Raw genomic sequence first — 14,949 nt, forward strand, 5'->3', positions numbered from 1 at the left:
AATGGGAAACATACTTCCTTAATTAGGGTTGCATGAAAACAGCCATGTCAATACTTAGACGAGTGCCCTCAGTGAATCAAGGCCAGAATAGTTATTCCGAAACTTGAATGCTCTCCTGAATCACTCCTCTACAAAAAAGGAAAATTAATGCACAATTTCCAGGTAGTTGAGAAGATGAAAAAAAAAAGATTCTACATTGATTTGTCTATTGCAGAAGTGGTTGTTTATACTTTATGAAGAAGGCTGGGTGGGAGAAAAGGCAAAGTGATGAAGAAAATAATGTGTCTGACATATGAAAACTACTCCGTAAATGCTGATTTCCTTCTTTTCTGTCCCTTCTGAAGGGAGCATATAGCATATAACTGTTGATTAAATTAACAAAGTGTAAGAGAAGAGATAGTATTGATCACTCATGCTATCTAAAATATCCAACTTATACATCTAATAATTTGCTTTCTTTAATAATTATCTCTCAAGCCAAAGATCAGAGCCTGAAAGAGTTCATTATTTTTTTTTTAAATTTGCTATTAGTCCTAACACTTCTCTGCTTTAGTGAGGATCAAGTTCCAATGAAAAGAAAGCTGAAGAGTCTTTTCCAGAGTCTACTTTTTTTTAAATGAAAGTTCCTCTTTTCTTCTTTCAAACGTAGGCACATCTGGTATTCTGTATACTTACTCTGGTAAAGAAGTCATCTACTGTTCATTCATTTGAAAATTTCAGCAAGAACTACGTTGGGACTGGATCACTTGAACTTTTCCTTGAACTTCCTTGAAAAGTTCCTTGAACTTTCTCAACCCCAGGCTTTACAAGGACACACTCACTCTTGCCTCTTCATCTTTCCATAGCCATCCTGTGCAGAGTCCATGCAGATACCATCCAGGGGTACTTTTTTTTTTTTTTTAATAAACTATGAACCCAAAATGTGGCATCAGTTCATGACCCTGAAATCAAGAGTCACATGCTCTACTGGCTGAGCCAGCCAGGAATCTCTAGGAGTATCTTAAAGTAATATTTCTATTCTTTGTGTTGGAATGCTTACAAATGGTCTCACAGAGAACACAGCTTGCCTCTTGTATTTAGCTTGGCATATGAATCCATTAAAAAAAATTTGGGAAAGCTTAATGAGAAGTTAATATGCCATGTCATAAATGTATTTTTATTGAATCTAGGTAGGAATACCCAGAAAACTAGGCAGATAATAAGTGGTTACTGTATTCCTAAAGAATTTACACTTCTACACAGAGGGGCAACCCTTACATCACACACCTCATCCATAGGTTGTCTGAGACTCTCAGGACTTCCACAGGAGACTGGGGTTCCCAACGCCCCTTTGCATTAGTAGAAGACTGCACGTAGGTCAACAGGAACTGCACGTAGGTCAACAGGAAGACGGGTCCAAGGCAAAACAGTTTCTCAACTTTATAATTTCTAATCTTTGACACAATGAGGATTTACGCCCCTCCCTCCAACGACAAGAGGATTATCTTAGAGTTTGAAGAAAGAAGGCAGTATTTAAACAAAAGATTTACTCACATTTTGAAAAGAAAAAAGGGAGGGATCACAGAGTGTTTAGAAGTTGAAAGGATCTTAGAGAATATTTCATTCAATTCCCCTAAGAATAAAGAAAAAGAGACCAAGAAAGTATTTGTGTCTGCTTTAGGTCAAAACAGCTAGAAGGCAAGAGGTCACATGGAGTAATACAAAGAACATAGACTTTGTGGCTAACAGTGTGGATTTGAATCCAGCTCTTCTCCTAACTATTTGAATGGTTTTCTTATATATAATGTGGGAATAATAGGACTTGTCTTCTAAAGTTGTTGTGAAAAGTAAATGATACAACTTACATAAACTGCCTAGAACAGTTGCCGGCAACTCAGTAAATGTTGGCAATTGTTCTCGGTGCAGGAACCCAAACCAGGGTCTTTCAATTCTAACTCTTGTACACTGCTCTGCACTATCAATACAGCTGGCTAGAAGAATTCAAACATTTGCTTAAAATACAAGATTCCAATGAAATAAATTGTGCACAACATCAAACAATGTTTTAAAAACATTCACTAATCATTAATACAAGCCATACCCTGTCCTTTTTCAGGTAAAATTAAACATCCCACTTTTCTCAGTGATTTTAGCTGTTTTCAGATACACACAGCTCAGTACAAAGAAATGACACAAGGGACTTTTTATCTGCAATGCAGAGAGCAATACGGAGATAATTTACATCCGAACTTGCCGTTAGCTCCATATGGCATGTATTCATCATTTACTGGGTTCAGTGCCCTATCTTTAGAGCTTCAGTGATCAGGGTAGAAATTGCCTACTTATTTATGCTTGGCTGGACTGGAAATATAGAGAGAGGAAGAGGTGAAGGGAAATGCCACTCCCAGCAAGAACCGGTCCCGAAGTTAGGAGTCTAGGATTAACATTGACTTGTCCAGGAATAGCAGTCTCTGTTTTAAAGAGTAAGCAAAATGCAGATGGCATGAGGTATATTATTTATGGGTTGCAATCATGCATGTTATTCCTGTCTGTCCCACAGAGGACTTGACTGTGGTTAAATGTCGCGCTGTCTTCCTTTTGTTCAAACAAAGCCTCACTCACACTGGGCAAGTGAGCATTGGCAGCAACATGTGATCAATTGGTTCAGATGAGAAACAGGAAAAATTACTTTCAAAAGCCAAGTTAGGAATTAACCCACCCTACTCCCATGCCCCTCCTTCAGAGAGGGGGAGTGAAAAGAGAAGTACTGTATTCTCTTGTCCCTACTGAGAGTAAAGAAACAAAGAGTTTTCCTCTCCCATCCCTTGGAAAGTCAAAGAATCAGTCCCTTTATACAAAAGGAATTTTGATTTTCCTCCAATTTTTGCTTCAAAAGAGATACATCTTTCAAGCTGGAAGAATCTAGTCTTTTATCCTTCAGTCACCATGATTATCCCCGTGATGGGAAAGAGGGAATTCTGAAGAGTACACCCCCCCCACACACACCTATCATAGTATTAAGCATATATTTAGTTCTAGAATTCAAACATTGTAGCAAAGTGTGCAGCCATTTATAACTTCTGCAATATTAAGAAGGATTATGGACTGTTATGGGTTGAATTGTGCACGCTCCAAAATCCATATGTTGAAGTCCTAACCCCAGTACCTCTCAGAATGTGCCCTTATTTGGAATTAAAGTCATTGACGAGGTAGTTCAGAAGAGCTCATTAGGATGGGCCCTAATCCAATATGACTGGTATTCTTTTTAAAAGGAGAAGTTTGGATACAGACAACCACATGGGGAGAACACCATGGAAGATGAAGGCACAGATTGGGGTGATGCATCTACAAGGCAAGATGTGCCAAAGATTGCCAGCAAACCACCTGAAGCCAGGGGAGGCGCATGGAAGTTTCTTCCTCACGATAAAGGAACCAACAGATTTCTACACCAATCTTCGAATTCTAACCTGAAGAATTGTGAGATGATTAGTTTCCATTGTTGAAGACACTCTGTGGTACTCTGTTAGGACAACCCTAGCAAACTAATAATATGGAATTCCCTTCCTTCCTCCCTTCCTTCCTATCTTACTTTTTTTCCTTTTCTCTCTCTTCCTCTCTTTATCTCTCTTTTTCTCTTCCTTCCTCCCTCCCTCCTTTCTTCCTTTCTTCCTTCCTTCCCTCCCTCCCTGTTGGACTTCATGGAAAAGAGGCTGGAAGATAGGAACATGATTTCCTTGTAAGCCACTGATGGACTTCATGCTTTCTGTATCATTAAGAATACAATACATATTAAAAGGCATATCCACACCTGACTGTAACTAAAAGTTTGGTAATAGTGGGCAAAAGGAGCTGCTCCAAGGGATACACATGCCAAAGTCTTTTCCATGTGCTCAAGGTCAAAATAATGGCTCCTAAAACCCAATGGCTCATTTTAAGCCCTCAGAGAACTAGAGCATTTCCCTTGTTTCTCTCATAGCGGCTTTCCCTTCCTTGACTGGAGAACACATGTTTCAACTTGCTAAAAAGCTTTACTGTGTCCAGACTTACTCATCCACCTCCAAAATGAAGCAGAAGCAATGAGATACTACCTTTTCTTCTTTCCCAAAGAGTGATTACCCTCCCTCCCCAACTCTCACATAGAGGAGTCTAGCCCAGGTTTTAACTTATTGTCTCCTCTCTTTTCTACCCATTGCCACATGAAAGATTACTTTCCAGGACCATTGGTTGGTTCTGTGCTACTCTCAGTGCTTCTCAATGATACAGCATCAAGACCACTGGCACTTGCATTTGAACATTTATGCACACCCACATACCCTCACAGAGTTGTTCTTTTTTTCCTAAGATGCCACTATTGATACGTTCCAATGTGTGTGCACTTGTGCCTGATAAGACTACTCTGGGAACATGGGATCTTCTTGTGCCAAATGTGCGACACTCTTAGACTAAAGGCCATTGGAACCCCACAGCTCGTTGGTGTTCTTAGAGCTGCTATATCCTCATCGATGGTGGGACTGAAGCTTCTATTCATAAAATGGCAAAGTCTAGGGAGCCTGGGTGGCTCAGTGGGTTAAGCCGGTGCCTTCAGCTCAGGTCATGATCTCAGGGTCCTGGGATCGAGTCCCGCATCGGGCTCTCTGCTCGGCGGGGAGCCTGCTTCCCTCTCTCTCTCTCTCTCTCTCTCTCTCTCTGACTGCTTCTCCATCTACTTGTGATCTCTCTCTGTCAAATAAATAAATAACATTTTTTAAAAAATGGAAAAGTCTAGATCTCCAGCTGCCTGGGACTATAGCCTTTAGAAGTTTCCCAGCTGTTTGTGATCTTACCACATTGCTTGAAGCTGTTCTAGGCAAATGGACATCAGTGGTTTTTGGCTGCCCAGCATTCATTCCTCCTCCTTCCCTGGTCCTCTCATTTTCTGTCCTTGTGGTTTAGGTGCTGACCTTATTCACGCAATCATAGGCTGCTGCCGTTAATAAAGAAAGTGCACATGACCAAAGCCAAACCAATGAAACTCAGGTGCTGAAAATGCTGGGAAAGAAAGAGGTGCTCTCTGTATTTGACTTGGAGTTGGGAAGAACTTAAGTCTGAAGTTTCTATGGGCCATCAAGTGAAAGGAATCTACTGAGAATGAAGCTGAGAGAGAGAGATCAGGGGATGTGGGGTGTAAATGTTGTGTGGACATCATCTGCATCCTTGAGTCCAGCCATGACTGAGCTTTTCAGTTATGTAAGTCAATAAATTTCGTTTGGTAAAGCCATTTTGAGGTGGGTTTTCTGGCATTTGCAGCTGAAGGTGTTCCAATATATTCATTGTTTCTTCTGGCTTTCTGTCTTCTTCTTCTATCTGCATAGTGTACAACAGTTGTTCTTGTGCATGGCATCTACATGTTTAGCTTCCTCATAACTGTTGGGATGAACTTCACTTCAGGGCTAATAAGGTATTCAGTAAATTTGCAATTGTTAATCTTATTCTTCCAGTTGTAGAATTTCTAGTTATTGATGATGAACTCGTTCCCTCAAATCCAGCAATGCATTGTCCTAGAGGCAGGCAGGAGAGTTGCCCAGAAGGTCAGAATACATCATAACTCATTATAAGGCTATGACCTAGTTAAGAGCTTGAAATGTGCTGGTACCATCTGTCTGTCAGATTTCTAAACATCAGGATGATCTTGATTTATTTCTAGACTTTGTCAATCAGTTCATCACATGCTATCTGCAAAACAGAGTCCAATGACATCTTCATTCCAGGCTGAGTATTGGATTTTCTTGGCGCAAGCTTGGATGTCGCTTTGGTTCTGTAGTTGCTATAAAAACAACTATTCACAGCTGTTTACAATGAACAATGATCAAAAAAGCCCAAATAAAGTAGAAAATAAGGCTATTAATTCAAAATGCACTGGAAAATCTGCTTTTTGTTTTTGTTTTTGTTTTTATTTTTTATTTTTTGAAAATCTGCTTTTTAGGCAATTTCAATGCCCGGGAAAAAGGAGAATGACAACAATCACGACCTAGACAGTATCTACCCCACTGACAATGAGGACACATAGGCCCCTTATTAGCATTTTCTGTGACACATCCTACTTAAGAATCAAAATATCCTAGAATTGGAGAGGCCACACTGTCACGGAGTTCAGCTTACTCAGAATGTAAGCACTCACCTCCACTTCCTTCTTAAATGGCAATCCAGGCTCCTTCTGAATGTCAGAATATCTCCAAGATTGGGTGTCTCTGCCCATTGAAGGAGAACTCTTATTTATGGAAAGTATTCTCTTGTGCTGAGCCATAGCTTCTCTCCTTGTAACTTTGGAATGCCAGAATTTTGTTTAAGGGAACTCAGAGATCATTCAATCAACATCTTCATTTGTGTTCAGTGATTTGTCTTATGGAACAGAGTATCTAATCATCTCCTCTGTAACAGCCCTTCCAATATTTTATGGCAGCATTCGTGTTCTTCTCTCATAACATTTTTTTCTCGGGGATATTATACCCAGTGCTTCACCTCTTCCTTATTCTGAGGAAAGTTCACTGAGGTGCTACCCTAACTTCCTGTCCTCTAATTCCCTCTTGTGACATGATACAGTCTTCCCAACATCCCACTACTATTCATTCAGAGGCTAGGTATTTCCTTCCAGGTGCAAACTAATAAGGGGGGGAAGAAAACAATTTTCAGTATCTTATGTTTTTCTAGCTATATTATGTATTTATGTAGAAGTACTATTTTATGTAGCACTTAAGCACAAAAGATTTGGTTATGAACGGCCTGTCAATATTTCTGGTACAGCCAGTTTCTACAAATGAATTGTCAGACTTCAGATCAGAGATTGTCAATAGCACACGATTGTGCTATGAAAAAAGCACTTAGCAGTTACTTAAACCAGGGCCTAATTTCAGTCATGCTAGCTTACAGGTGTTCAGGGCTTTAAATATTGTATCTTATTTGATATTCACTACTGCCCTGGCAAGAAAACTGGGCAATGTTGTTATTCTCCTTACTTTGAAGGTGAAGCCCAATGACTCCCCCACCCCCACAAGGTTAGGTTATAACTGGTCCCATGATTCTTGACTTCCAGACTACTGTTTTGTTTTCAGTATGGCCATTGTCCTTTGTCATCAAATAGCCTCACATTCACCCCTGTACAGCACTACCGTGCAAGCAGCTTTCTGGAACGTACAGGTTTAGAACACTTCATCTGTCAGCTGCTACCCAACAGTCCACACCTGGAAGAACCCAGATCTTTTGACTACTGGAGTCTAGTGATCTCTCATTAAACTCCAAGGCCTCACTCCCCTCCTTCCTGGTTTCTGCATTACCAGTTCTGAAACCAGCAAACACATTGGCGGTATTGGAAGCAATGATGATTTTTTTTTAAAGATTTTATTTATTTATTTGACAGACAGAGATCACAAGCAGGCAGAGAGGCAGGCAGAGAGAGAGAGAGAGGAGGAAGCAGGCTCCCCACTGAGCAGAGAGCCCGATGTGGGGCTCGATCCCAGGACCCTGGGATCATGACCTGAGCAGAAGGCAGAGGCTTAACCCTCTGAGCCACCCAGGCGCCCCAGCAATGATAATTTTTAAGTGCTCATTTTCTACCCCCTCCCCCAAATCTGCTGATGGGAATTCAGATTGCCAAATGTCGCAAGAAAAGCAAGATAAATTTTAAGTCATAAGCTAACAGTGAGCAGTGAGGAGGCAAAATAAAACTCCTAATCTGTAGGACTCTCCATATAGAACCTGAGGCTTGCTCCGCCCCCTTTCTCTTTCTCCTTTGCCCTGAGTGTAATTCATTTATCTTCAGGCTCAGTAACTTGAGGAATAAATGGATATGAAGCAAGGTAAAGGATGTTGAAGGTTGAAGCCAAGGGTCACTAAAAATGAGAAGGGAGGAACTCTGAATCCCTATGGGCAGCACAATGTGCCAGGCACCCTTTATAGTAGTAAGTCTCCAGCTAGGAACAGAACTTTCCTTTCCCACCTGATGATCTTTCATTAATCTAATGAAAGGGTTCATAAAGAAGAGTACACAAGGTTGGAACATGTTTACCCTTAAGATTCCTCTTTGGTTAATAAAAAAAACACATAGAAGGACTAATCCCTCAATATCTGGGGACAAAAATTTCCTCAAGCTCTTTTACTTGAATTTGGAGGGAAACAATGGAAGACAGTAATTTGTGGTGGGAGGGGGATTACTATGCTCGGTGTGCTTTGAACAAATGCTCAGATGAAGCATGCCTTGCCCCCTTGCTTCTTGGATCTGCCAAAACTACAATAGAGCCCAGGACTCAGTTTAGCTGTGGTTTTAGCTCCAGACCTCTAGACATTTCGCACAACACACTTTGCTGGTGATGTTTGAGATTTAACCTTGAAATCAAGTTGTTATATAATTCAACAATCCAAATCCCTGTATATGCTACTGGCCAATACCATTCTATTTTTTTTTAAATGTTTTTGTCAATACAACTTTTATACTTTGTATTAAAGGTCTGTTTTAAGTCTTTCATTACTGTTGAGAAATTTCTAATACATACACACATATATATACACACACACACACACACACACATATATACACACACACAATATATATATGTGTGTGTATATATATGTATATGTATGTGTGTATGTAGAGATATATACATTCACTTTCAATAATGAAAAGGCATAAAGTTTTCTAAGACCTCCAGGTGCTCATTACTTACTAGGATCTTCAGACAAGAGTCTGAATTGTTAAGAGAGCTGAATCGGGTCAGATGGGGTGAAGGAATACATGGAACAGAAAACAGAAATAATCCAAAGAAAAAATATGAATGCTAGAGTAAGTAAACTAATTATAAGGGAATGACAACGGCTGAAATTTATTAGATACAGGTACCAGTGATGTAAATTTTGCAGCAGATAAGAAAAGTCCCTAGACTGAATTGCAGGTTAACATCACCTTGGTTTTCTGGGAGAGGTTATGGTATTGTCAAACTTATCATACTTAATGTGGGTTGTAAAAACAGCAGAAGCCGACAAGAGGCTTCTGGGTTCCTGAACTGACTAATAGGTATGACGTTGATGTTAGAGTTAAGTCATTTTTTCATTATTTGGAGATTGATTAAACTGGTGTGAATTGTGGGAGGTCAAATAAAAAAGTGACACAATTTGCTTTATATTATGCTGATAAAATGCAAAGGATAGGCTTTAGGGTCAGATGAAGGGTCTTGGAATCCACGCTGTACTTGTCAAGCTGAGTTGCTTTGAGGAAGTCAGGTAGCCTCTCTAAGGCATGGTGCTCTCTGTATTAAAATGAATCTAATAATAGTGGCTATTTTGCGACTCAAATAAGCTAACATATATGGATGCATGTTATGAACTCTACAGTGCTAGTTACTGTTTTAATTATTTGTTAGTGTTAGCCCCAGGTTATGACTCAAAAGGGGGAAACAGCAACACACCTTATTCCATTTTCAGGGAAAAAAAGTGGGAGAAAATATTGCTTTTACAGTATTTTCCCCTTCTTCATCTGGGTCTTTGAAAAGCTGTGTTTATTAGTTTTTATAGCTTACCCTCCAAAGCTCTGTATTTGATGCCTGTTGGCCCTTACGCACATGTTGAGAACTGAGAAAATCAATGATTATTGTAGGCCTGACCACTCACGGCTTAAAGGGAGCAAATTACGGATCTTGACCATAGTCCCTCGCAAATTAAATCCCACCAACTACAGGTGGGGAACCATGTTTGTTTTTTTGTTTTCTTTGGTTTCGGTTTTTGTTTTCAGGTGTTTATTATTATTGTTTTTTTAATGCATTGTGGCTTCTCCCTGCTTTTCCAGCAATACAATGGCTTGGACTCTTGTGGATTGGTTAAAAAAAAAAAAAAAAAAAAAAAAGAAGTAATAATGGGTCTTGTATAATCCAACAACCTCTCAGGGGAATTTCACAACCACACAGTCCTGTAGGATCATGACTAGTGTGCCAGAGACATGGGATAACCTTCAGCTTTATTCATCCCAAATAAATAGTCACTCAGTTACCAGGGTAAATCAAATAAAGGTAACCATTGGCACTACCAGTGGAATTCTGAAACAAGAATTCTGAAAGGAATATGGCAACTCAGTCACCAAGATGTGTTTGTGAAATCGGGCAATGTCAGCTTATCTCTCTCAATAGTAACTAGGTAAGAAACCAAGATGAATCACTTGCAGGAGCCAAACTAAACACTATTTTACATCCTTACCTTTAATGATATCTTACTATTCACTAAGGTTTACTTGAAGACAATTATCACTTTATGAAATGGGACGCATACAATGATTAACAGTGGTGTAAAGCTTATAATAAAGTATTCATGAAATTATATGGCAGGACAGATTTAGAACTGCTTTTTAAAAAGGGTGGCTCTATTTTGGCCTGCGTCATTTAAGGAATTTTCAGTTCTTAATAATAACCAGATGATTTCCTTTTGTCTGAATTCAAACTCAAAGATTCTCAGGATAAGAAGACATCTCTCCATGGGTTCTTCCTTTTAAATGGCTTTTGTTGGGTGCCTGGGTGGCTCAGTTGGTTGAGCGACTGCCTTTGGCTCAGGTCATGATCCCGGAGTCCAAGGATAGAGTCCCCCACCACACACCCACCTGCTCGGCAGGGAGTCTGCTTCTCCCTCTGACCCTCCCCCTTCTCATGCTCATTCTCTCTCTTTCTCTCAAATAAGTTTTAAAAAAATCTTTAAATGGCTTTTGTTTTGCAGTATTGGAAGGCTTTTCTTGGTGGCATTTCAAAAAACTGAAGAAAGATCTTATTTTTTATCTAGGCTCTTAACTTCTCATGTTTTGACTCTGCCAAAATGTAAGCACATTATTGGACTCCTCTCTAAGTTTCAACCCTAACTTGAATGCCTGTTCAATATCCTTAGGTTACTCAGCCATCTTCCCTGGTTGGGAGCAAAAGTGGCCACCTTCAGTATATCCATGAAAAAAAAAAAGAGTCTTCCAGGATTTCCTGGAGTATCTCAAAGACCATAATTTGCACATAGGGGCACTTTTAAATTGTTTACTAAAAGTCATTCTGTAGAGGCAAATTACAGAAAGATTTCTCTTCATTGGCACTGGAGGTTTACAGTCAGTAATGAACAGCTGCATTTCAGCCTCCACCTGTCCTGGCAGGTCACATTTGCACAGTGTCCAAACCAGACTACCCTACAGGGCATCCTGGGGACACGTTCACTTTTAACTGTTCCTTCCACATCCATGCTGAGGCCAAGACGTCGGAAAAGACACTGGAGGCATAATTTCTTCAATCTCTCCAATTTCTGCCTCCCCGGCTCCCTTCCAATGTTCACTTTCTTCTGGTCTCTGTAGTTCTTCCCATCCCACTATAAAGAACCCAAGTTCTCCCTTGCCACCCAGTGATTCTCAAGACAGTTTGACTGAGTCCCACCGACATGAAGCAAAAGGCTCCAAGATGCACACATTCCAGTCTTTCCTACTTTTCAAAGAATTCTCTGATAGCAACAAAATGTTCCTGGGCAGACACATTTTATTCAGATTGTATGAATATCTGCATTAGCAATATTTGTATGGATGACTTTTGTGTGTACTACAATCCATATTTGTGTTAATGTTTTGTTGTATGTCATAAATCGTGTTGATCTACATAGATATCACTATCCTATCATAGGGTTAATCGAACAGTACACCTCAGACACAATAGATGATGATGAAGGTAAAGAAGGGTAATTTATAATTAAAAAGCAGAGACAGTAACAACCACAGGAAAGAACAAGCAACTCAGTAGAGTACTGATACTAATAACAAAACAATCTTCCCAAACTGAGCATACGTCAACAGACTGCCCATGCATGTTTATAGTGGGAGTTTGCAAATATTGCCAGTGTTGCCTGGCAGGAAGGTGAATATTTAGGTAAGCCCATCAGTAAACTTACTTATGTGCTAAATTTTTATTTATGAATACCAAATACTACCAACTCTTGACAACTCAGCAGTTATTAGTAAGTAGACTTTATTTTTTAAATTTTTTTTATTTTTAAAGATTTTATTTATTCATTTGACACACAGAGAGAGACCACCAGTAGGCAGAGAGGCAGGCAGAGAGAGAGGGGGAAGCAGGCTCTCCGCTGAGCAGAGAGCCCCATATGGGACTCGATCCCAGGACCCCGAGACCACGACCTGAGCCAAAGGCAGAGGCTTAACCCACCCAGGCACCCAGTAAGTAGACTTTAGACACACACACACACACACACACACTCTGAAATGTAGGGTATCAAGGGCCCATTTGCTAGTAAGATCCAAAGAAAAGACTCACATTTGGGGATCAGTTTGTGGAACATGCTTGTGGCCTACCAGTTGGCTAGAGTCCATACCTTGAAAATCATTGCTTAGGTGGTTGGCTTGGCTTTTTGACTCAGCTTCTCAAGATGCTGGACCGCTTTTCTTGTTTCATACTCCACGGCCACAAGGACATTCTGACCTTGGGCCTTAGCCAGACCCCTGAACCCCCAAACCCCCAGTCTCTCACTGGAGTCGTCTCTGGGAAGGAGAATCAGATGTTACCCACTAACTGGGTAGACTCCCAGTTACTACCTGGTAGCATCTGTGAGGACATAATGGGAGGCCTTGAGTGAAACATGGTAGAGGGAAGTCAGGAAAATTGGTCACAGGCCACCTCTGCCTTGGCAACTGTTTGGCAGCCAGCAAGTTACCTCACTTCTCAGATTAGATGTCTCCTCTATGAAATGGAAATAATACTACCAATCTCACAGATCTCTTGTGCAGATCAAATGAGATAATGTAAGTGGTAAAGCATAGTATAATATAAATTTATTTATAAATTAATAGGTGTTATCATTGCAGAGAGGTAATGTTCAAACATCTGGATTGTTCTATTTTCAAAGTATAACTAATACTAAGATGCTATGATGTTTAAGAATGACAAACAAAATAGACTGTCAACCATGAAGGACAAATGCAAGGTCCTCACAGACCCTAGAGACTATTGAGAAAGAGTGTGAATTCCTGATTCCACAATCCTGAAACATGTTATAAAGAAAAGTACATGTCTCAATAGTCCTGAATCTCCCTCCAGCCCTTTGTTCCTCCCTTCTCCTGGTTTGGAGAGTAGGACGTAATTCAGAGTAATTCCAAATGTTAGAAATGAAGTTTGGGTTTTTTTTTTTTTTTCCCCTCTTAACTCCCCAACCCCCCCCATTCCCCCCCCCTCCCGCCCCCCACCCTCGCCCCCCACCCCCGCCCCGCCCCGCGCCGAGATTAGCAGCTCCTGCAAGGACAGAGGACAGCGGCTGAAGAATGCTAGGAATTCTTCCCTCCACCCAGTCAGGAATGTGTCCTGCTTGGGGCGCTAAACAGGAATGTGAGGGCTGCCAGATAAGGCCCAGAGCTTGGCCATTGTGCAGCTTGCTGTGGGGGAAGAAGCCCTCCTCCAGAACCAGCCTCAGGATCCCCGGAGGCTGCACTCTGGCTGACAGTAGAGACAAGAGCTGTGTTGCAGTAGTAACCTCTGCAGACTACGAGTAAAGACAGCCCAGCTGGACATGTGAAAACAAAGACACCGCGGTGTTCTTAGTTTGAGGGAAGTACTGTCTTTGGAATCAACACAGGCATGGGCTTGACGACAGGCTCGGCTGCTTACCAGTTAGCTGTGAGACCTGTATTAGATACTCCATGAGCTTGGGTTTCCTCATCTATAAAACACAAATAATAATAGTACCTACCCTCTTACAGTCAAGGTGAGGATTGAATAAAATAATGTATATAAAACACTTGCCACAGCACGCATCCATATATTTGGGCTATAAAGTCTATTTTTATATGACTAGCTTTATTTCTATTTATTTATTTATTTGAGAGAAAGAGAGAGAGAAAGGGTGGTGGGCAGGGGAAGCACAGGGAGAAGGACAAGCAGACTCTGCACTCAGCACAGGGCAGGGCTCAACAGAGGGCTCAGTATGACTGGGACATCAGACCTGAGCTGAAATCAAGAGCCAGGCACTTAACTGACTGAGCCAACCAGGCACCCCTACGTGACTAGCTTCTAAGCAGTTTCAATATCCTGCCTTTATTCAGTGTTACAATACACAATGTATTTTCATATTTGTTACTTATTTTTTTATTGGTTCCAGTAATTTTTTATATTACAAAACAATTTTATTTGCCAATTACATCTTAATAAAACTGGAAAAAAACAAAAACATGTGCCTTCTGAAGAAGGTCCACAAACCACCTGTGGAGTAGCTTTCTCCCTCAGTATCAACCCTGAATTTGATCAAGTATCTAGAGCTTAATGTCTAGATACAATTTACAAGAGGCACAATAACATACAAATGCAATCAGTAAAATCCAGACCATTTCTTCAACTGATACATTCCAAGGGGGATAAACAAGAGAAAAAAATCCTAGAGTGTTACTTCTTTTTAATTGCATTAAGCAATAGTGTGAATTTGAGCACCCTAGGGATGATCTGTAAATATAGTCATATTTCATTTTATATTATTTTATTTTATTTTATCTTACTTATTTGAGAGAGAGTGAGCGTGCACACAAGCAGGGGGAAGGGCGGAGGGTGAGGGAGAAGCAGACTCCCCATTGAGCAGGGAACCCCATGCAGGGCTTGATCCCAGGATCCTAAGATCATGACCTGAGTGGAAGACAGATGGCTTAACCGACCTGAGCCACCCAGGCATGCTGATATAGTCATCTTTTTAAACACAAGTAATAGAGTTCAGCTTGACAGTTAACCCAAGTCTCCTCTTAGCTCTTATTCTACACTGCATCCCTAGCCCTGTTTTTTTAGTCACAGCAGGCTGCCTCCCTCCAACCTTCCCAAGCATACTGACTCTATTTAACCCATGTAGCTGCTCTCACCAGCTTTCCAGTGGGAGCTTGGAAGAAGGCACCATAGAAGTCATAGAGAGGCTCCAAGGCTTCAGGGATTCTGTCAGGAGGAGACTTGAGGAGCC

At 40.7% G+C, this 14,949-nt stretch overlaps 1 protein-coding gene across 2 annotated transcripts in view; it reads right to left on the reverse strand.

Annotated features, from left to right (window-relative positions):
* Positions 1-12,501, reverse strand: part of EHBP1 (EH domain binding protein 1) — a 356,920-nt gene extending 344,419 nt beyond the window's left edge. Inside the window, exon 1 of one of the 2 annotated variants that reach the window (XM_047743935.1) lies at positions 12,337-12,501. The gene's annotated coding sequence lies outside the window, so the exon portion shown is untranslated. Of the gene's footprint in view, positions 1-12,278 lie in introns of both variants that reach the window. The other variant, XM_047743932.1, reaches the window with a different exon arrangement.
* Positions 12,502-14,949: the final 2,448 nt, after the last annotated feature.

The sequence above is a fragment of the Lutra lutra genome, chromosome 9 (assembly GCF_902655055.1).
Source record: "Lutra lutra chromosome 9, mLutLut1.2, whole genome shotgun sequence".
Classification (NCBI taxonomy): domain Eukaryota; kingdom Metazoa; phylum Chordata; class Mammalia; order Carnivora; family Mustelidae; genus Lutra; species Lutra lutra.